This window comes from Sus scrofa, chromosome 2, assembly GCF_054392235.1.
Source record: "Sus scrofa isolate SSC_HxYL_T2T_F1_AM1 chromosome 2, Sscrofa_HxYL_maternal_Yorkshire_Landrace_v2.0, whole genome shotgun sequence".
Lineage (NCBI taxonomy): Eukaryota > Metazoa > Chordata > Mammalia > Artiodactyla > Suidae > Sus > Sus scrofa.
In genome coordinates this window covers 80,846,687-80,871,001 of record NC_139384.1, presented here as the reverse complement: position 1 = coordinate 80,871,001, position 24,315 = coordinate 80,846,687, and the positions used below count along the sequence as shown (strand labels likewise).

At 38.6% G+C, this 24,315-nt stretch overlaps 1 protein-coding gene across 3 annotated transcripts in view; it reads right to left on the bottom strand.

Moving 5' to 3' along the window:
• The window catches only part of LOC100624806 (uncharacterized), a 77,304-nt gene that overhangs the window by 14,568 nt on the left and 38,421 nt on the right, over positions 1-24,315 (bottom strand). Inside the window, exons 5-6 of one of the 3 annotated variants that reach the window (XR_014837650.1) lie at positions 10,651-10,794; positions 7,048-7,226 (exon numbers count right to left, since the gene is read on the bottom strand). The gene's annotated coding sequence lies outside the window, so the exon portion shown is untranslated. Of the gene's footprint in view, positions 1-4,087; positions 7,227-10,650; positions 10,795-24,315 lie in introns of those variants that run through there. The other 2 variants (XR_014837651.1, XR_014837649.1) reach the window with 2 other exon arrangements.

The following is a 24,315-nucleotide window of genomic DNA, read 5'->3' as shown; positions in this document are numbered from 1 at the left end:
TATATAATAAAATGATCATACATCATGATCAAGTTGGATTTATCCCAGGGATACAAGGATTCTTCAATACCCACCAATCAATTAGTGTGATCCACCACAGCAACAAACTGAAGGATAAAACCCACATGATCATCTCAATAGATGTAGAAAAACCTTTTGACAAAATTCAACACCAATTTGGTAAAAACTCTCAAGAAAGTGGGGTGAAACTACCTCAACATAATAAATGCCATGTATCACAGACCCACAGCTGACATCATTCTCAAAGGTGAAAACCTGCATTTCCACTAAGATCAGGGAATGAGACAAGGATGTCCACTTTTACAACTAGATTCAACATGGTTTTGGACGCCCCAACAATGGCAATCAGCAAAGAAAAAGAAATAAAGGAATCCAAATTGGAAAAGAAGTAAAACTATCATTATTTGCAGATGACGGGATACTGTACCTAGAAAATCCTAAAGACACTACCAGAAAACTGTTAGAACTCATCAATGAATTTGGTCAGGATACAAAATTAATACACAGAAATTGAGTGTATTACTATATACTAGGAAAGATCAGAAAGAGAAAGAGAAACCATCCCATTTACCACTGCATCAAAAACAATAAAATACCTAGGAATAACCCTACCTAAAGAAACAAAAGTCCTATACTCTGAAAACTATAAGATGCTGATGCAAGAAATCAAAGACAACCCAAAACTAATGAAAAGATATACCATGTTCCTGGATTGGAAAAAAATCATACTGTAAAAATGACTATATTACCCGAGCCAATCTATGGATTCAATGCAGTCTATACCCAATAACCAAGGACATTCTTCACAGCACTAGAAAAAAATATTTTAGAATTTTATGGAAACACAAAATATCCTGAAAAGCTAAAGTGATATTAAAAAAGAAAAATGTAAATGGAGGAATCAGGCACCCTGACTTCAGACAGTACTTCAAAGCTACAGTTATTTAAAAATACAGTACTGGTGCAAAAACAGAACTATAGATCAATGGAACAATTAGAAAGTCCAAGCACCTATAGTTAACTAATCTATGACAAAGGAGGCAAGAACAGATAGTGTAAGAAAGACAGTCTTTTCTTTTTCTTTTTTTTCTTTTTTTCTTCTTTTTGTCTTTGCTATTTCCTGGGCTGCTCCCGCTGCGTATGGAGGTTCCCAGGCTAGGGGTCCAATCGGAGCTGTAGCCACCGGCCTACACCAGAGCCACAGCAACGGTGGGATCCGAGCTGCATCTGCAACCTACACCACAGCTCAGGGCAACGCCGGGTCGTTAACCCACTGAGCAAGGCCACGGATCGAACCAGCAACCTCATGGTTCCTAGTCAGATTCGTTAACCACTGCGCCACGATGGGAACTCCAAAAGATAGTCTTTTCAATGAATGGTGCTGGAAGTGTTCATTATAAGGGAACCCCATAAGGCTATCAGCTGATTTCTCTACAGAAACACTACAGGCCAGAAGGGAGTGGCAAGATATATTTAAAGTGCTGGAAGAAAAAAATTTGCAACCTAGAATACTCTATCTAGCAAGAATATTATTTAAAATAGAAGGGGAAGTAAAGAATTTCTCCAACAAACAAAAGCTAAGAGAGTGCAGCAATACTAAGCCCATTCTAAAAGAAATACCAAAAGGGCTTCTCTAAATTAAAAAAAAAAAAAAGAAGAAGAAGAATTAGGATGGAGGAAACCACAATTGGAAAGCAGTCACTTAAATAAGCCAGCGTACAGATCTAAACATGAAGATGTTAAAAAAGAAAAAAAAGTCATCAAAATCATATAATGTGGGGAAGGAAAGTACAAAAAAATATAGATTCTTTTTTTATTTTAATGATGTGTTCCAGCCTATATGACTATCAGGCTAAAGCAAGCAGAGATAGGGAAGGTGTTAACATACTTAAAAAACAGGGCGACCACAAATCAAAATCAAATATTACATTCACAAAAACTGAAAAGAAAAGTACTTGGGCATAAAAAAAATGGAAACCAGGGAGTTCCTGTCATGAGCGCAGTGGTTAACGAATCCGACTAGGAACCATGAGGTTGCAGGTTCGATCCCTGGCCTTGCTCAGTGGGTTAAGGATCTGGCGTTGCCGTGAGCTATGGTGTAGGTTACAGACATGGCTCGGATCCCACGTCGCTGTGGCTCTGGCGTAGGCCGGCAGCTACAGGTCCGATTTGACCCCCAGCCTGGGAACCTCCATATGCCATGGGAGCGGCTCTAGGAAAGGCAAAAAGACGGAAAAAAAAAGGAAACCATACAACCAAAAAAAGATAGAAACAGAATCAACTGGAAAACAAGGTTTAAAATGGCAATAAATACATATCTATCAATTATCACCTTAAATGTCAATGGACTGAATATTCCAATCAAAAGACACAGAGTGGCAGATTGGATAAAAAAGCAAAAATCTTCAATATGCTGTCTACAAGAAACTCACCTTAGGGCAAAGGACACATATAGACTGAACGTGAGGGGATGGGAAAAGATATTTTATGCCAGTGGACAAGACAGAAAAACAGGAGTTGCACTACTCATATCAGACAAAACAGACTTTAAAACGAAGGCCATAAAGAAAGACAAAGAAGGACACTATTTAATGGTTAAAGGATCCATTCAAGAAGAGGCTATTACAATCATCAATATATATACCCCTAATATAGGAGCACCCAGATACATACAACAAATACTAACAGACACAAAAGGAGAAATTGATGGGAATACAGTCATAGTAGGAGACTTTAGCAAAAATGCTGGGGGAGATGTGGAGAAAAGGGTACCCTCCTTCACTATTGGTGGGAATATAAATGGTATAATCCCTAGGGAAAACAGTATAGCCATACCTCAGAAATCTAAATATAGAACTAACATATGATCCAGCAATCTCACTCCTGGGTATGTACCCATACAAAACATTCTTTCAAAAAGTTCCACACACCCCTATGATCATCACAGCACTATTCACCATAGCTGAGACCTGGAAACAACCTAAATTTCCCTCAACAGATGAATGGACTAAGATGTGGCACATTTATACAATGAAATATTACTCAACCATAAAAAGGACAAAATAATGCCATTTGCAGCAACATAGGATGGAACTAGAGATTCTCATACTAAGTCAGAAAGAGAAAAACAAATACCATATGATATCCAGTTATTTGCAGAATCTAAAATATGGCACAGATGATCCCATCTACAAAACAGAAACATATCACAGCTGTGCAGAGCAGAGGTGTGGATGCTAGGAGGGAGGGGGAAGGGAGTGGGTTGGACAGACAGTTTGGGGTTGATGGATACAAACTTTTAGATTTGGAATGGATGGGCAGTGGGGTCCCTTTGTACAGCACAGGGAACACTGTATGATTAGGTCACTTTGATATACAACAGAAATTCAAGAAACAGTGTAAATCAACTATACTTTAATAAAAAATAAATAAACTAATTTGGTCCATGAAGGAGAGGTATTTTTTAGAGATAGACACTTACTCTGAATACATATTTTCTTTCCCTTCGTGCAATGCCTCAGTCAAAGTCAGCATGCATGGAATGTAGATATTTTATCCATTATCATGGTGCACCACACCATTAATTGGTAAGGCTATGTCCATGCATCCTAATGCAACAATTTAGTGACATTCCTTCTTGACTCCTCAGATTAGCCTTTCTCAAGTTTTCCCATATACCTCCCAGAAGCTAAATCTCTATGGACTCAGGCTAGCTGTGACTTTTTGTCACATCAGTAACAACAAAATTGAGTTTGTAAATTGATGTTTGTCTGAGTCCATGCACCATATGGTCCACATAAAACTCGAAGTCCCATCAGCAGCAAGGGAAAATTTAGGATCATTCACTGTCCAGGTTTATGGTCTCTTATCTTAGCAAATCAGAGCTTACACACACACACACACACACACACACACGCACGCACACACACACGTGTGCACACACACATAATGTTAGACTACTGAGCCATAAAAAAAGAGAAAGGTCTCTATTTCCAACAGCATGGATGCCCAGTGAAGGCATTATGCTAAGTCAAGTAAGTCAGAGGAACAAAATACAAAGAGAAAATATTGTATGATATCATTTATATGTGGAATCAAAAGATAAACACAAGTAAACTAAGAGAAAATAAAGGTCATATTTTTGGTTACCAGAGCCAGGTAATTGGAGGGAGGAAAAGGGGATGAAGGCTGTCAAAAAGTACAAACTTATATGAACCAATGAGTATGAAATATATAACGTATAACATGAACACCATAATTAACACTGAAAGACCTATGTGCATGTTGTTAAGGGAGAAAAATCATAAGAATCCTCATCTTAAGAAAAAATATTTGTAACAATATGAGATGAACGTTAAATTCATTGTTGTAATCATTTCATGATATGTATTTGTATATGTCGTATAATTCTGCCGCACATTTTAACTTAGGGCTGTATGTCAATGATAGCTCATAAAAGCAGGAAATATTTATTTAAAAGAAAATGTGGAAGTGTAAAAATTTATCAGTGAAAGAGGACAAAAAACCCTAGAAAGTCAAGATTTTCCTTACATTGAAAAATCAATCTAATTTACCATATTAGCCAAAGAAGGAAAAACACATGATCATCTCAATACATACCAATAAACATGTAGCAAATAATCTACAATCCTTTATGAATGAAATAACAGCTAACTATGAGAAGAGGGAATGCTTCAACTTGATAAAGCTCTTCTACTAAAAACTTAGTAGTTACATCCTACTTCGCAGAGTATCTCAATATACTAAGGAAATACTAACAGATCAGAAGGGGGAAGTAGACCAAAATTCAGTAACAGTAGGAAATGTCAACACCCCAGTTTCAGCAGTGAGTAGAGCATGCTTAAAGATAATCATGAAGTAAAAGAAACAGCTCACAAATGGCCACATACTATATAATCCTATTCATATGAAATCTCCCAAATAGGAAAATTCATAGAGTTAGTAAGTTATTGGGTTAGGATAGAAGGAGAGAAAAATGAGAAGAAACTGATAGGAGTATGGAATTTCATTTTGGGGTGATACAAATATTCTAAAATTAGTAGTGAAAGTTGTGTCACCCTGTGAATAAAAAAAAGCAATTGATGTACACTAAGAAATTCAATTTATGATTAATTATATCTCATTAAAGCATTATATTGAAAATTCAATGTGGAAACATAGCCATATATGCTTGAATTAGATGGAACAGGAATACAATGTGCAAAAATAAAAGATTTAACTACACAAATATGAGCATTTTATAAGTCTCCACACCATTAGACTATTAAGTGGCAAAACAGGAACTAGGTACAAATAACTGTTAAATCTGTGACAACAGGGTCAGATAATTATTACATAAAATATTATGAATGCATAACCCAACCCCAGTAGAAATATTGTTAAAAATAAAGGCTATGACCATACACACACCTTTGCAAATATGTACAATGTTTAAACACTACAGACATCAATCTTGATAATTAGTAGAGGTACACATTAAAATAATGGCCTTATATTTGTACCTTGGAGTGATGCAAAAGTAGAATGAATATTCAGTTTGGCAAGAAAGTAGGAAAAGGAAACTGCTCCCTCTCCCTATAGGCTGCATTGCGAAGTGCTCAGAACCCAGAAGGTGCTTGGCCTCATATAGCAAAAGCTGTATGAATGTGCATATGTCTTGATCCAACAATTTTACAATTATCTAAAACAGAGAAATGCTCCATGCTTGCTAAGAATTGATCATTATTATATGCCATCACACAAAATTAGTGACCTTATCTAAATAAAATATTTATATATCTATATGAATTGACAGTTTTATACATTAAACAATAATATGTGTACATTTGCTTATATTAAATTCTATCCGTAGTAAATTATTGTATATGAGAAGCAGTCTACAACATCGAGTTGATGGTATATATTCCCATGTAGTAACCCACAGAGTTAAGAAATATATCCTAGAATTTTACATTGTGCCTGCAGCTCTCCTGCCTAGAATGGAGATGGGCAGAAAGTTCTCTGGTGGCAGTACAGAAGGAAAAATGCAGTGTTTGACCTCCAGACTTGTGACACTACTAAAGACTGACGATCCTCCACACTGACCCCATGGACAAAACAGGTCTTCTCTTTCCCTACACAGTACCTGAAATCAGAGAGGTTCCTTCCTGCCTCCCTAAACCTGTCTTGTCCACCTCATGAAAAAAAAGTGCGTAGCTTCTAAACATCTCCTCACTCTTCTGAGGATATGGACATGTCAATCAATGTTGTGGAAGAAATAGCAAAACCTTCAACCAAAAAATCATGAAGGGAACACAGGCTTTTTGTGGAAACCCCTCATGGCGAATCATCACTGTAACACCGAGACACGCATGCCACACTTTTGGATAAAGTCTAGATTTTAAGGCGTTGTTCCTCATTTTTCCTGGAGAATTCAATGATTCAGATAAAAATGAAGGGCTTTAACCTTTTCTGAGATATGACCTACCTTTCTTCTTTTGTCTTCCAGGATAATGGACTAAATAACCTCATTTGTGATGGGATTAAATTAATGGTCTTTAATTTAGGGGGCCTCATTTTCTTAGGATGGTGTCCAAGGCACTTAGGTACACTCTGGGGGTGGAATTTCAACAATGCTTTTGTCAGGAGTGAGCATCCAGGCTGAGCCAATTCCTCCTAAGAGTGACTTCAGGCCATGGGGATTAGTGTATCAAACGGATTGTGTGCCTTAGTCTAAGGGTCCTGACAATAGCAGGGACTGGGGTTGAGAAGTCTCACTAATTCTCAGACTTGCAGGGATTGATCATGGATATCAGACCCATGGAGTGGACATGAAAGATTCATAATCCTCTGCTATGTCTTGAAAAGAGTGAAGGGAACATTTTTATGGGAATATAGAGACAAAGAAAGGATAGTTTATTCAGCATCCCATTGGTCTGCATTTCTGCCATTTCTGTGCACACCTTAGATCATTTTATGGGAATGAAACACATACACACACATATACATGTACAAATAAGTACTTACTTGTTGGATAAGACTTCTGGCCTGAGCATGAAAGAGTGCTGGAATATGTCTGCTTTCTGGCTCATGACATAAAGTGGGAAAAACCTACCCACTACCAGGTCCCCATCTCTGTGGACACTTGGCTTCACGTATAGATGACAGTCCAGACAAGTCATTGTCCATGCAGAGTGTAAAGGCTGCTGAATTAGAAAAAGGCAAATCAGAGAGGATGACATGGCAGGGTCTGTCCAACAGAGGGACAAGACCTTGTGTCTAAGCACAGCTGAGAAAAATATGGATCATGAGTGAGTCTGGGCTCTGCTCTTGGAAAGGAAAACTTCTCCTCCTGTACATCATAGCATATGCCCACTATTACTCTGTCTCTCAGCCTGTGGACACACAGCAGGGCATGTGCCAGGCTATTTTGCCACAGAGACACACTTAGAATTCTAAAGTAGGTATTTATAAGGGAGTCATAAAGCTGAGATGTCAATTCATTGTTGCTGTGACAAGAGCAGTCTGGCTTCCCCCTTCTGCTTCAGCTCAATCCCATGGGGCTCCTCTCCTGAGGATCTGTACCTGTGCCCCTCTATCCTGGATAAAAACAATGAGGAAAAACATGTTTTTCCCTTTGCCTCTATGATTTCATCATGAACGTGACCATAAGACATTGGGATGGTGGCAGAAAGAAGGTGTGGATGAGACAAGTCCTTCCTGACATCAAGAGCTCTGTCATCCTGTGTCCATGATTGATGTCCCTGCAAGCAACTCATGATTGCTGTGTCAAGCTGTTGTTCTAAGGGACTAACAGCATTAGGACAAGCTGGTGTTGGAATCAACATAGGAGCCTTTAGCATAGTTTCAGCTTATGCTTTAGCAGAATGGTAAAAGGGTAACAATTATATATAATGGCAGGTGTCAACAGAAAGGCTATTTTCTTACCTAATTACTCTGGTTAAAACACCCAGTACTATGTTGAATAGGAGTAGCAATAGGGGCAAATTTGTCTTCTTCCTGGTATTGGAGGAAAATCTTTCAAGCTTTCATCATTGAGTATGACATGAACTACGGGATTGTTGCACATGGCCTTTTAAAATGTTGAGGTACAGTCCATCTGTACTGAATTTGCTGAGGGTTTTTATGACAAATTGAATTCGAATTGTGACAAATTGAATTTGAATTGTGTCAAATGCATTTTTGGCATCAACTGAGGTGATCATGTGGTTCTCATCTTTCATTCTATTAATATAATGTGTCCTATTTAGACTATACCTGTGTTGAGCCATCTTTCATCCCAGAGATGAATCCCACATGGTTATGGTGCATACCCTTTTAATGTACTGCTGAATTAATTTGATACTTATTTTGGTGGCATGTCTTGCATCTATTTGTATCAGGGATATTGGTCTTCATTTGATCTACTTGTAGTTTCCTTATCTGGCTTTTGTATGGTGATAAAGTTGGTGTACCTAAGAGAAATAGGGCACTCAAGTTTTATCTCATAAGTCTCTATCACATTTTTGGTTTTTGTACAGTAACCCACTCAGGGAAATAACACTGTATTTTTTTTTTAGATATTAGAATACAGTAAAAAAAATTTTTTTTTGTCTTTCATCTTTTTAGGGCCACACCCATGGCATACGGAGATTTCCAGGCTAGGGGTCTAATCGAAGCTGTTGCTGCCAGCCTACGCCAGAGCCACAGCAATGCCAGATCCAAGTTGCGTCTGCAACCTAAACCATAGCTCAGGGCAATGCCAGATCCTTAGCCAACTGAGCGAGGCCATGGATCAAACCCACAACCTCATGGTTACTAGTCGGATTCATTTCCGCTGCACCAAGACAGGAACTCCCAAAATTTCTTCATATGTATTTATCAATGTATACCCTCTCTTATTAAGAGTCTCTGTGTTAATATATTCTTAGTCATCAAGACTAGTAGACATGATTTTATCTTAGATTAATGACTATTTTTAATGCCTTTGTGTTGAATCTAGCCATTTCTTCCATCATTAAGTATATAGTGGGAACATCCTTATTTCTTCAGCCACTCCTGTACCCCAGAAAACTCATTTTATATCTAAAATCTTTTCAATCACTCTTTGTTATAATTTGTCTGTTTTGTTTCATCAACTGACAGTTAAAAATTCATACTGGCTGACACAATTAAGTTTTGCATGCCTTTCCTATATGATATTGTAACTCTGCTACAGTTTTAAATTTTACATTACATTAAATTTTAAGTTAAAATTATTTTTTAAAAAATTAACAAAACATTGGAAATTAATTATACTCCATTTAAACAAAATAGGATTATTGAATGAATAATTGGGCAATTTTAACAGTTGAAATGTGTTTACCTCATTCTTTTAAATCATAGTTTCTTAATTCTCTCAGATTAACAACTTTATTAAATAAACAAGAGAGTAGCCTCTTGGAGATTTTGGGGGTATCATTTTTTGTTCATGTGAGGATGGAGATGGAGTGGGCAGCGGCTTGGAAGAAGTGGTATATTCTATTTTTTGTGGGCCCCAGGTTTGGCCACATACAGAAACTGAAGATGGTGGTGTCTGGATGTTCCAGAAGTGAGCCAAAGATGGTGCCTTTAAATTAGCCCACAGATGTTTTATTTCTTCACAGCAAGCTGAGATCCAAAAACCTGCTGGGACAAAACTCAAGATTTTACACTTCCAGTTGTTTTAAATATTGCCTTAAGCAGGCTATTTTAGTCATTTAGAGACTGCCTCATTTGCATACCTTGTGAAACTGCATCCAACATCTGATAGCCATAAGACAGATAAACCCTGTGGCTGTAAAATTCCTGAGCCCCTGCTGCCCTTCAAAACTGTCTAAGCCAGACTCCCCACCAGGCTGCTGAGTGACATCACCTAGACATCTAAGCTTCCTCTGTGACCGTGTACCCTCTCTCCAGTGGGAGTTCCCCTGCCTTTCTTCCCTCCTGAGTAGTGATCCCCATGCCACAACCTCTTGAAGGTGTCATGTTCTATCTCTGCGTGCAAGCCAGTCTAGTGTTAACCCAGTAAAGCTTTTGTGTGCTACTGCTATCTAGTGGTCATATCTTTTTCCTTGTTAACTTTGAAATCTTCCAAAACTCTTCCACTAAGTTCAACTGGCCTGGAAGCATGTGAGAAAGACAGAGTTAGGAACCACCAGAATGTCTTGCCTTGAGTCAGTTTCTTCTTCCTACTAGGGCAATTTTTAGGGCCCTCCCGGACACATTTATCCTCCAATGTGTCCCTTGAGAATTTGCAGGAGGAGCCGCTTGCCAACTATTTCCTCTATGCATTTAATGTGACTTACTTTCTGAATAATTCTATTCCAGTATAGTTTTATTCAAGAGTAAATTGGAGCTCCTGCTGTGGTACAGTGAATCTGCAGCATCTTGGGAGCTCTGGGACGTTGGTTTGATCCCCAGTCTGGTACAGTGGGTTATGGATACGGCATTGCTGCAGCTTCAGCTTGGAGTGTAACAGTGTCTCAGATCTGTGCCAGGGAGCTCCATATGCAACAGGTAGCCAAAAAAGGTAAATTTAAGCAAGAAGATCAAGACAGATTCTCCTTGAGAGCAGATCAAGATGGCAGAGGAGTAAGACGTGGCACTCACCTTTTCCCACAAACATAACCAAAAAAAAAACAACAAAAAAACCATCTACATGTAGAACAATTCATACAGAACATCTGCTGAACACTGGCAGAAGACCTTAAATTTCCAAAAATGGCAAGAAATCCTCCACATAACTGGGTAGAACTAAAAGAAGAAAAAAAGAGAAAAAAGGAATCAGGATGGACCCAGCACTCCTGAAAGGGAGCTGTTAAAGAGGAAAGGAACCCACACCCTGGAATGCCACCCAACTGACAGGGAGATTAGCCAAGATGGAGGGATCTCAAAGTTGTGGAGAAAAGCAGAGCAATTGGACTGAGGAGGGCAAAGCAGAGTGAGAGCTGTACAGACAGACCATCTACACCACTATCCCCAGACACCATAGCCTGAGATGTTTGGATGGGGAGCTGGGTGCTGAGACAAGCTCCAGAGGTCAGTTCTGGGGAGAGGACTAGGGTTGGCTGTGTGGAGAGAACCTGAGGGGATAGAGAGTGGTGTGCCATAGGCTAGGGAGCCAAGTGCCACAGCCAAGGGAACCCTGGAGGAGGTCTGTGCCTGAAGGAGAAGCAAGGCACCATTGTTGGGGAGGGTGAGAGATGGAGGGGCAGATGGCCACAGAAATATGTTTCCCTGTGCACGCATAGACTCTCAGAGGGCAGGTGCCTCTGGCGTAGACTACGGATGGCAAGGCTCCACTTGCTTGGGCTATGGGTTGCCATGCACCTCTTGTGTGGGCTAAGGGCACTGGGAGGGGCCTAAACATAACATGCACCTTCTTCATGGTTTACAGGCAGCAAGGCAAACCACAGCAGTCATCTCAGACACCAGATGTGTACACGGCCCACCACCACTAGGGTTCTGTAACCAAAACCACAAGCACCCCCAGGTACCTCAGAGATCAGCAAAAAAGAGGGTACTGCAACTAAGCACCACCCATTGTTGCTCTCACTCCCCTGGGAATGCACCTGCCCTGCTGCTGCCACTGCCAAACACTCTGGGAACCCCCTACACTGTCACTTCCCAGGGCCCTACAACTAGGAGCAGGCTGCACCACCTTCCCATGGGTCCTTGCCTCTGTCAAGGGCCCAGAAACTAGGCACGAGCTACAAGCCCTGCCCCTTGCCTCCACCTCCCTGGAAGCAATCACAGTACCCTAAAAATAAAAAGTACCTCTCACAAAATACCCAGAGGCACTTAAGCATATAAATAGCCCTCCAAGACTATAGCAGTTGTTTTCCCTAACTCACAGAATAAGAAAAATATAAGCAAAATGAAGAAGCTCAGGAATGATTCCCAGTTAAAAGAACATGAGCAGCAAACAATGAAACAGATTTCTGCATTCTAACAAGCACTGAGTTCAAAAAGGAGATAGGGAAGGTACTGAAGGAATTAAGAAGGTATTAAGAGTGAATATGAATGAATTAAAAGTGGCTATGTACAGTAATGCAGATTACTTTAGAAAGGAACTAGAAAATATAAGGAGGAGTCAAGGAAAATTAGAAAATTCATTTGCAGGGATGCAAGCTGAGTTAAAGGCACTGCAGAGCAGAATGAATAATGCAGAGGAATGAATTAGTGACTTGGAAGATAGAATAATGGAAATCACACAGTTGGCACAGCAGACAGAAAACCAAATGAAAAAACATGAAAGCATTATAAGAGATTTATGGGACAGTATAAAGCAGGCCAATCTATGCAAAATATGGATTCCAGAAGGAGCAGAAAAAGAAAAGGAGATTGAAAATATATTTGAAGAAATTATGGTTGAACACTATCCAAATTTAAAGGAAATGGATATTAAGATACAGGAAGCACAGAGGGCCTGAAACTAGTTAAACCCCAACAGGTCCACACCAAGACATATTATAATAAAAATTGTACATATAAAGATAAAGAGAGGATTCTAAAGTCAGCAAGAGAACTCAAAGCATTAATTATAAGGGAACACCCATAAGGCTATCAGCTGATTTCTCTAAAGAAACACTACAGGCCAGAAGAGAGTGGCAAAATATATTCAAAGTTCTAAAAGGGAAAAGTTTGCAGCCTGGAATACTCTATACAGCAAGAATATCATTTAAAATAAAACCAGAAATAAAGAATTTCTCCAACAAACAAAAGCTAAGAGAGTACAGCAATACTAAACCCATTCTAAAAGAAATGCTGAAAGAGCTCCTCTAAAGAAACAAGAAGAAGAAACAGGGTGGAGGAAATCACAATTGGAAAGCAATCATTAAATAAGCCAGTACACAGAACTAAAAGGAAAAAATATATCTATTGTAAAAGCAGCAATAAACACAAGGAAGAGCAAAAGGACAAATATGAAGATGTTAAAAAGAAGACTACAAAATCATAAAATGTGGTGAAGGAAAGTAAGAAAATCTAGACTCTTTTTTTAAGTAATGTGTTTGACATAAAGTGGAACTCATATTCATCCTCCTTAAATTTTCCAAAAGGTTGAACAAGAAAGAACACTCCCAAAGACATTCTATGATGCCACTATCACCCTAATACCAAAACCAAAGATACTACCAAAAATGAAAATTATATGCCAATATTTTTGATGAATGTAGATGCAAAAATTCTCAACAAAATTTTAGCCAACCAAATCCAACAACATATAAAAAAGATCATACGGAGTTCCTGTCGTGGCGCAGTGGTTAACGAATCCAACTAGGAACCATGAGGTTGCGGGTTCGATCCCTGGTCTTGATCAGTGGGTTAAGGATCCAGCGTAGCCGAGAGCAATAGCTCTGATTGGATTCCTAGCCTGGGAACCTCCATATACTGCAGGAGCAGCTCAAGAAAAGGCAAAAAGACCGGAAAAAAAAAAAAAAAAAAAAGATCATACACCATGACCAAGTGGGATTCATCCCAGGTTCACAAGGATGGTTCAACATATGCAAATCAATCAATGTCATACACCACATTAACAAAAGAAAATTCAAGAACCATATGAACATCTCAATAGATGCAGAAAAAATATTTGACAAAGTCCAACATCCATTCATGGTCAAAACTCTTACCAAAGTGGGTTTAGAGGGAACATACCTTAACATAATAAAAGCCATTTACAACAAGCCCACAGAAAGTATTTAGGGCTGATCAACAGCTCCGATTAGACCCCTAGCCTGGGAACCTCCATATGCTGTGGGAAGCGGCCCTAGAAAAGGCAAAAAGACAAAAAAAAAAAAAAAAAAAACCAATAACTATTATGAGGTACCACCTCACACCAATCAGAATGGCCATCTTTAATAAGTCCACAAATAACAAATGCTGGAGAGGGTGTGGAGAAAAGGGAACCCTCCTGCACTGTTAATGGGAATGTAAATTGGTACAACCACTATGGAAAACAGTATGGAGGTACCTCAGAAAGCTATATATAGAACTACCATATGACCCAGCAATACCACTCTTGGGCGTATATCTGGACAAAACATTCCTTGAAAAAGACACATGCACCCATATGTTCATTGCAGCACTATTCACAATATCCAAGACATTGAATCAACCTAAATATCCATTGACATATGAATGGATTAAGAAGATGTGGTATATATACATACAATGGAAATGTAAAGCAGAACTACAGTGCAATATTGCCTCACACCGCTCAAAATGGCTATTATCAGGAAGAACACTAGGAACAAATGTTGGCAAGGATGTGAAGAAAATGGGCCCTTCCTATACAGTAGGTAGGAATGTAAATTGGTGGGAGCCACTGTGGAAAACAGAATGGAAGTTTCTCAAAGCACTTAAAATAGAACCACCATATGACCAGAAATTCTACTCCTTGATTTATATCCAAGAACAGGCTAATTTGACAAGATAATTGCACCCATATGTTCATAGCAGCATTGTTTAAAATTGCAAATATATTGGAGTTCCCGTCGTGGCGCAGTGGTTAACGAATCCGACTAGGAACCATGAGGTTGCGGGTTCGATCCCTGCCCTTGCTCAGTGGGTTAACGATCCGGCGTTGCTGTGAGCTGTGGTGTAGGTCGCAGACGCGGCTCGGATCCCGCGTTGCCGTGGCTCTGGCGTAGGCCGGTGGCTACAGCTCCGATTCGACCCCTAGCCTGGGAACCTCCATATGCCGCGGAAGCGGCCCAAGAAATGGCAAAAAGACAAAAAAAATAAAATAAAATAAAATAAAATTGCAAATATATGAAGGCAACCTAAGTGTCCATCTAAAGATGTAGCATATGTACACAATGGAAAACTACTCAGCCATAAAAAAAAGAATGACATTTTTCCATTTGCAGCCCCATGAGTGGACTTGGATGGTATTATGCTAAGTGAAATAAGTCAGAGAAAGTCAAACGCTGTGTGGAATCTAAAAATACAATGAACTAGTGACTATAACAAAAAACCAAAAGACTCATAGTTATAGAGGAGAAACTACTGGTTACCAGTAGGGAGAGTATAGGGGAATTGCCAAAATAGTGATAGGATATTAAGAGGTGAAATCAACAATGTTAAACTAAGCCACAGGAAAAATAAATAAGCTACAGGGATATATATATATATACTTGTCATATGAGGAAATACAACAAATATTTTGTGATAACTATAAATGGAATATAACCTTTAAAAATTATAAATCACTGTATTGCATGCCAGTAACATATAATATTGTACATCAACTCTATTTTAATAAAAATAATAATGGCATATACAAACCTGTTCCTTTTAGACATTGACTCAGATTTTGTATAAGATGACATAATATTAAGTCAAGATGTTGCATTCAAATAGTGAATTTAGTGCCCAATTTAATGGCTTCATACTTCTTCTCATAGGAGGATTCTGTTCTAATATCTTTACAGTGTATACATCTAATCTTGAAAAGGTGCCATACCTCTTTGAATCTAATAGGCCATTCCATCATCTTCATTGATCACCAAGCTTTGATCATATGGGTTATCAGAACCAAACTCCCCCACTTTCATCAGGAGCCCAAGACTACCTGGAAAACTCACAACATTCAGGATATCACACTCTACAACATGGTGTCTTTTCTCATCTAAGGATATGTGCTCCCCAGTAGTGTTTATAAATTGGATTTTACCCAAGAATATATGAAGCTGATGGAGAAGAAAAATTGAAAAAACGCTACATGCATTCAAATTAAACATGGACGACCCATATTTACAAAGCAACCATTCTTTCTCAACTCCCCACCCTCAAGCTTTCTTGTTGGTAGAAATTCTTGTGTTTGGGTGTTTACCATCCCTCAGACTATAGTGACATGAACTTTATCTCTTATTCTGAAAACACAGAGAGAAGGGATTGAATTCAATTATGATACTGTTCACAATATGCATTCATCATATATTTTGGAACCACCCTTAGCCACAAAGTTTGCTTAGGGCTTCTGGAAGGAAATACCTGTACTGCAAAGGAGTACAACATGGAATTTTTTCTCGTATTTTTTGACCAAGAATAAAATTGTCTAGTGATAATGGAATGAACATGCTCACCATGTGAGAAAAGTAAAATCTACAAATCACAGAATATTAATGATGTTAATATAGCCTTTTGATCCTCGAACCATAGAAACTCTTGGTTGTTTGTGGATGCCAGAATTCTGAAAAGGCTAATTCTGATTATTGTTTGCCAGCTATTTAACACTTTCCTGGAAGGACACACATTTGGAATTGTCTACTTTGCTCTTTTTGTTGACATCTAACTTTTATTTTTTAAGCAACTTCACTTGTGGCAGACACATCCTAAATAATCCAGAATCACATCTTGGGAAGTCATATTAGGTCACCTAATTTCTAAGAGCCAAAACTAAATAAGTGCTAAGTTGTTTGTCACATATTATTGTTAATAATGTAAAAATCATCCAGTAAATTAACATTAACATGTGAATTTCAGTATATACATATTTGATTTAATTTATACATATTTGATTTAATTTCCTATTAAGATGTCTAAAAGCTAGAAATGTATTCAATCTAATTAATTACTTTGCTTTCATCAGAAACTTGGTTATATATGTTTATGCCTTGTGTATGAGAACATAGGTTCCTAAATATATCATATAAAGGAGAAGTAGATTTAGAGAAGCCTGGGATAAAATTCAGATAAATACATTTATTTTTTATTTTTATTTTTTTCTGTTTATGGCCTCACCTGTGGCATATGGAAGTTCCTGGGCTAGGGGTGGAATCAGAGCTGCCATCCTACACCAGAGTCACAGCAACAATGGACCCGAGCTCCATCTGCAACCTAGTCCACAGCTCACAGCAAGCCTGGATACTTAACCCACTGAGAGAGGCCAGGAATCAAACTTGCATCCTCATGAACACTATGTGCGGTATTTAGCCCACTGACTCATAACAGGATCTCCCTGGATAAATACATTCATAACACAGTAAGATATCCTGACCCTTTAAGTAACTGTGGTCACACATTTTATACTAAGACCATGGTCCCTGCTCCTTTGATTGTTTGCATGTACTTTAGGAATAGTTCTAACAATAGTTTGTTTTTCAGGCTCAGTGTAGAATGGCAGTGAGCAGTGTAGTTGCCAGTTCTGTTTTTTTTTTTATTTTATTTTCCCACTGTACAGCAAGGGGGTCAGGTTATCCTTACATGTATACATTACAATTACATTTTTCCCCCACCCTTTCTTCTGTTGCAACATGAGTATCTAGACAAAGTTCTCAATGCTACTCAGCAGGATCTCCTTGTAAATCTATTCTAAGTTGTGTCTGATAAGCCCAAGCTCCCGACCCCTCCCACTCCCTCCCCCTCCCATCAGGTAGCCACAAGTCTCTTCTCCAAGAACATGATTTTCCTTTCTGAGATGTTCATTTGTGCTGGATATTAGATTCCAGTTATAAGTGATATCATATGGTATTTGTCTTTCTCTTTCTGGCTCATTTCACTCAGTATGAGATTCTCTAGTTCCATCCATGTTGCTGCAAATGGCATTATTTCATACTTTTTTATGGCTGAGTAGTATTCCATTGTGTATATATACCACATCTTCCGAATCCAATCATCTGTCAATGGACATTTGGGTTGTTTCCATGTCCTGGCTATTGTGAATAGTGCTGCAATGAACATGCGGGTGCATGTGTCTCTTTTCAGTAGAGTTTTGTCCGGATAGATGCCCAAGAGTGGGATTGCGGGGTCATATGGAAGTTCTATGTATCGATTTCTAAGGTATCTCCAAACTGTTCTCCATAGTGGCTGTACCAGTTTACATTCCCACCAGCAGTGCAGGAGGGTTCCCTTTTCTCCACAGCCCCTCCAGCACTTGTTATTTGTGGATTTATTAATGATGGCCATTCTGACTGGTGTGAGGTGATATCTCATGGTAGTTTTGATTTGCATTTCTCTTATAATCAGCGATGTTGAGCATTTTTTCATGTGTTTGTTGGCCATCTGTATATCTTCTTTGGAGAAATGTCTATTCAGGTCTTTTGCCCATTTTTCCATTGCTTGATTGGCTTTTTTGCTGTTGGGTTGTATAAGTTGTTTATATATTCTAGAGATTAAGCCCTTGTCAGTTGCATCATTTGAAACTATTTTCTCCCATTCTGTAAGTTGTCTTTTTGTTTTCTTTTTGGTTTCCTTTGCTGTGCAAAAGCTTTTCAGTTTGATGAGGTCCCATGGGTTTATTTTTGCTCTAATTTCTATTGCTTTGGGAGACTGACCTGAGAAAATATTCATGATGTTGATGTCAGAGAGTGTCTTGCCTATGTTTTCTTCTAGGAGTTTGATGGTGTCCTGTTGTATATTTAAGTCTTTCAGCCATTTGGAGTTTATTTTTGTGCATGGTGTGAGGGTGTGTTCTAGTTTCATTGCTTTGCATGCAGCTGTCCAGGTTTCCCAGCAATGCTTGCTGAATAGACTTTCTTTTTCCCATTTTATGTTCTTGCCTCCCTTGTCAAAGATTAATTGACCAGCCAGTTCTGTTTTAATCAATATTATTTCATGGAGCGCTTAGACCACAGAATATGTGGCACCTCTGATGAAATTTCTGAGTCAGAAATTGTCAATGTGCCAGTATTTTCTGGCACTGGGTATATTCTAAGAAGAGCATAGATTTTCCTAATTTTTGATTCCTGTATATTTTGTTATGAATTGTCTTTGGATGTTTTACAGTGCTTCACCCTAAAATAGGAAATATTTATCTGGTATAATTTCTTGTTAAAGAGATTGTTAAAAGGCCCCAAGTGGCAGATTTCTCCAAATAAACATAGCATTTATATGTCTATGTATAAGCAATGTGAAAGAACTCTCTATCCATTGCACCTAATTCTGTGGATCTTGAGCCAAAATAATGGTCATGATGATGAATCTCAATAAAAAACGACAACAAAAAAATAAGGAAATCCTCTATTTTCTACAACATGAATGGCCAGTGAAGGCATTATGCTAAGTGAAGTAAGTCAGAGAAAGACAGACATTGCATTTATATGTGAAATCAAAAAATGAACGCAAATAAACTAATAGAAAAAAAGGATCATATTTGTGGTTACCAGAGTTAGATAATTGGTGGGAGGAGAAAGAGGATGAACGTCAAAAGGTACAAACTTCCATTTATATAAAAAATGAATATAAAATATATAACGTACAACATGGACACCATAATTAGCACTACCATATATGTGAATGTTGTTAAGGGAATAAATCACAAGAATTCTCATCATAAGAAAAAATTTTTGTAACTATATGGGATGAATGTTAAATTCATTGTGGTAATCAGTTCATTATATACATATATGTCATGTCATTTTGCCACACATTTAAATTTATATAGGGCTGTATGTCAATGATATCTCATTAAAACTAATAAATGTTTATTTAAGAGAAAATTAAAAAGTGCAAAAAATGATCACTGAAAGAGGACAACCTACAACTGGTTTTCCTTTAAAAGTCCTTAATTAAATCATAAAGGTACTGCAGCTTTTTTTTTTTTTTTTTTTTTTGGCTTTTTAGGGCTGCACTGGTGGCATATGGAGGTTCCGAGGCTAGGGGTCCAATTGCAGTTACAGAGCGACAGTTGCCAGCTTATGCCACAGATGCAGCAACACCAGATCTGAGCCGCGTCTGTGACCTATACCACAGCTCACAGCAATGCCGGATCCTTAACCCACTGAGCAAGGCCAGGTATCAAACCCACATTCTCATGGATCTTAGTTGGATTAATTAACCACTGAGCCATGTCGGGAATGCCTAGCAGCTTCTTAAATGTACACATGCACTTAAAGTTTTAAAAAATTTTTGTTATTCATGCTATATTTAATGGTGAAATGTAATAGTTTCAACTTTTAAATTGTTCAGCTAAAATTGTCTCCATTTAGACATTCATTTCTGCTATAATGCTTGTTTTGAAGCATAATGTTTTCAGGTCATTGATACATTAGGGAACAACTTGAACATAATTTCAGTTTCACATTTGCTAATGTGCAATTTCATCTGCAAGGCACACAAGCGGAACATTAGGTAAGTGCAGAAAACTGCACTCAGCTCATCCTAGCTATGAAGGCATACACAAATGCATACACAGAGCTCAAAAATCTACCAGCTCAATTAGTGCCCCTCAGGTGTTTTGAGGGCTCCCATTCCAACCTGGGTTCCGACTTCCTGATTGCAGGTAAATCTCCTTCCACCGCTTCATCATAACTCACAAGGTTCAGCCCTTCCAATGATTACTTGTACAAGCAAAAGACAGGCCTCTTTCAAGTTAAATGGCTCTGTTTCTTACCGTGGTTTTCTTTAATTTTCTTAACTATTCAACATTTGCAAAACTGCTGTTTCATTAGACTCCTTTTTTTTTTTAATATATGACTAAGTTTTGAGTGTTGTGCTCCAGTCCCATTTTTCCCGTAAGTCATATGATTTCTTGAGTGATTTTTGCATAGCATTTGCCACAAAGGCCTATGAACCATTTTTATTTAAATGCAAATTTCCCTGGAGGGGAAAGCCTCCTGCCCACTGCCAGAAGCCCTTCCTTTAATCACATGACCTCCTGCCTGGTTGTCAGGGGAAGGGGCAGGGAATACGTGAACTGTCCAATCAGGTGCTGCAGCATTGCAAGGTGGGTGGGGCAACAGGTCAGCCAACCACGTGGAAGCTTCTAAAAGTGCTCAGTATCATGCTTCACCTGCTCTTAATAGAACCAGGTGTGTCTGCCTGCAGCATCTAGTGCTCTAATCTGCTTCAGCCGCAAGAGTGGAAGGGAGGACGCCTGGAGGACCCCTGAAGCCAGGACATGGTGAGTTTGAGGGGCCTGTTCTCACAGGTCAGGAGGGAGTGGTTGAGTCAGAAATGGAAGTTGCTGGGATCCAGGATTCTTGCTATCAATTCTGGAGTGTATAGACTCGAATCCGCCAGAGATGCCACTTAGATCTCAGTCCCATCCAGCTTCGACTGGGTGGGCTAGGCCAACAGCCCCGACCCCTTGAGTCCTGTAGGGTTTCTGCACCTGGCGGCTTGGGCCTGGCCCCTCTCTAGGCACCTCTGCGCCCACAGCCCCAAGTCTCCCCCAGGTTGTGCAGTGACCAGAGGTGGTCATTGGACTCAGTGTCTCAACTTTATAGATGGGAGAAGTTGTGTTCTTTGGGTCCCCAACCCTTCTTGTCTCCCCAAGGGAATCTGATTTCTCCTGAATTTTCCAAATATTTAGAAGCATATTCTCACATTCAGGACCCTGCTCTTCCAGCCCAGCTCTTCCAAGAGCTGGCAATAAATTCCTAAATTTTCAGGTCCCTCCCCACCTTCCCAAAGCCAACTCTCTCTCTGATTCACTGCATCGTTATCAACTATTAGTCCTCTGTGGTGCATTTCAAAAGATGCAGTATATTCTTATCATTACCCTACAACCAAGAAATTTCTCATTTTAAAAAATTTATTTTTGGTTTGTGGTTCTCTTACCATGAGAGGAAAGAAGGGAATAGCCACCGAGTAACTGTGTTGTATGCAATACTTGTGCCTCTCCTCCCAGAAGCTTTCCTGGGCAGACATCCTACATCCTATGGGAAATCTTTTGGGCATGGGTACCTCTTGGAAAAATTTCCCAGGTGATGTGCCTATCAGCATTGCCCGTGCCTGGGTTTGTCACTCTGAAAAGATTTGTCCACTTTTTAAAATCTCCTTTTTACAACAAATGTAAACTGAAGAGATGAATTTCAGAAAAGTAAAAAAGGAAAAAAAATCCAGTGTTATGTTGCCTTTAGTAAAATTTTTTTTTCTTTTTACTATCCTTTTTGGATGTTTCTTCTTTTTCAAGGCCATTATACTGAGTTGTTTTTTCAACTAAATGATTTGTATTACATTTAGAGTTGTGCAACGATCATCACAACCCAGTTTTACAGCATTTCCATCCCAAACCCATTTTATATTTCCCATTTTATAGTCTTGCCTCCTTTGTGGAAGATTAATTGACCATAGGTGTCTGGGTTTATTTCTGGGTTCTCTATTCCGTTCCATTGGTCTGTATGTCTGTTTTGGTACCAGTACCACACTGTCTTGATGACTGTGGCTTTGTAATATTGCCTAAAGTCTGGGAGAGTTACCCTTACTGCTTGGTTTTTGTTCCTCAGGATTGCTTTGGCAATTCTGGGACTTCTATGGTTCCATATAAATTTTTGGATTGTTTGTTGTAGTTCTGTGAAAAATGTCATGGGTAATTTGATAGGGATTGCATTGAATCTCTAGATTGCTTTGAGTAGTATGGCCATTTTTACGGTATTAATTTTTCCAACCAGGAGCATGGCATATCTTTCCATTTTTTGAATTCTCTTTAATTTCCTTGATTAATGTTTTATAGTTCTTAGCCTTTAAGTCTTTCATCTCCTTCATTGGGTTTATCCCTAAGCATTTAATTTTTGGGGGTGTGACTTTTAAGTGGTGTTGTATTTTTATATTCATTTTCTAATATTTCATTGTTAGTATAAAGAATTGCCACAAACTTCTGAATGTTAATCTTGTATTCTGCTACTTTGCTGAATTCATTTATCAGTTCAAGTTTTTTTGTGTGGAGTCCTTATGGTTTTCTATATATTGTATTATGTCATCTGTCTACAGTGACAATTTTAATCTCTTCCAATTTGGATACCTTTTATTTCTTTTTAAAAAACTTTTTAGTGATTTTTATTTTTTTCCATTATAACTGGTTTACAGTGTTCTGTCAATTTTCTACTATACAGCAAGGTGACCTAGTCATGCATACATATATACATTGTTTTTTCTCACATTATCATGCTCCATCATAAGTGACTAGATATAGTTCCCTGTGCTATACAGCAGGATCTCATTGCTAATTCATTCGAAAGGCAATAGTTTGCATCTATTAACCCCAGACTCCCAGCCTACCTCATTCCCACCCCTCCCCCTTGCCAACCACAAATCTCTTCTCCAAGTCCATGATTTACTTTTATGTGGAAAGGTTCATTTGTGCCAAATATTAGATTCCTGATGTAAGTGATATATATAGTATTTGACTTTCTCTTTCTGACTTACTTCACTTAGTATGAGTCTCTAGTTCCATCCATGTTGCTTCAAATGGCATTATTTTGCTCTTTTTTATGGCTGAGTAGTATTCCATTGTATGTATGTGTGTGTGTGTGTGTGTATGTATATATGTATATATCACATCTTCTTAATCCATTCATCTGTCAATGGACATGTAGGTTGTTTCAGTGTCTCAACTGTTGTGAATAGTGCTGCAATAAACATACAGGTGCATGTGTCTTTTTCAAGGAAAGTTTTGTCCAGATATACGCCCAAGAGTGGTATTGCTGGGTCATATGGTAGTTCTATATATAGTTTTCTGAGGTACCTCCATACTGTTTTCCATAGTGGTTGTACCAATTTACATTCCCATCAACAGTGCAGGAGGGTTCCCTTTTCTCCACACCCTCTCCAGCATTTGTTATTTGTGGACTTATTAAAGATGGCCATTCTGACTGGTGTGAGGTGGTACCTCATAGCAGTTTCAGTTTGCATTTCTCTAATAATCAGAGATGTTGAGCATTTTTTCATGTGCCTGTTGGCCACCTGTATCTCTTCTTTGGAGAAATGTCTATTCAGTTCTATTGCCTATTTTTCAGTTGGGTTGTTGGCTTTTTTGCTGTTGAGCTATATACGTTGTTTGTATATTTTGGACATTGAGCCCTTGTCAGTTGCATCATTTGAAACTATTTTCTCCCATTCTGTAGGTTGTCTTTTTGGTTTTTTTTTTTAACAGTTTCCTTTGCTGTGCAAAAGTTTGTCCATTTGATTAGCTCCCACTGGTTTATTTTTGCTTTTACTTCTGTTGCCTTGGGAGACTGACTTGAGAAAACATTTTTACTGTTGATGTCAGAGAATGTTTTGCCTATGTTCTCTTCTAGCAGTTTGATGGTGTTTTGTCTTATACTTAACTCCTTTAAGCCATTTTGAGTTTATTTTTGTGCATGGTGTGAGGGTGTGTTCCAGTTTCCTTGATTTACATGTGGCTGTCCAGTTTTCCCAGCACCACTTTCTGAACAGACTTTTTCCCATTTTATATTCTTGCCTCCTTTGTTGAAGATTAATTGACCATAGGTGTCTGGGTTTATTTCTGGGTTCTCTATTCCGTTCCATTGGTCTGTTTGTTTTGGTACCAGTACCACACTGTCTTGATGACTGTGGCTTTGTAATATTGCCTGAATTCTGGGATAGTTA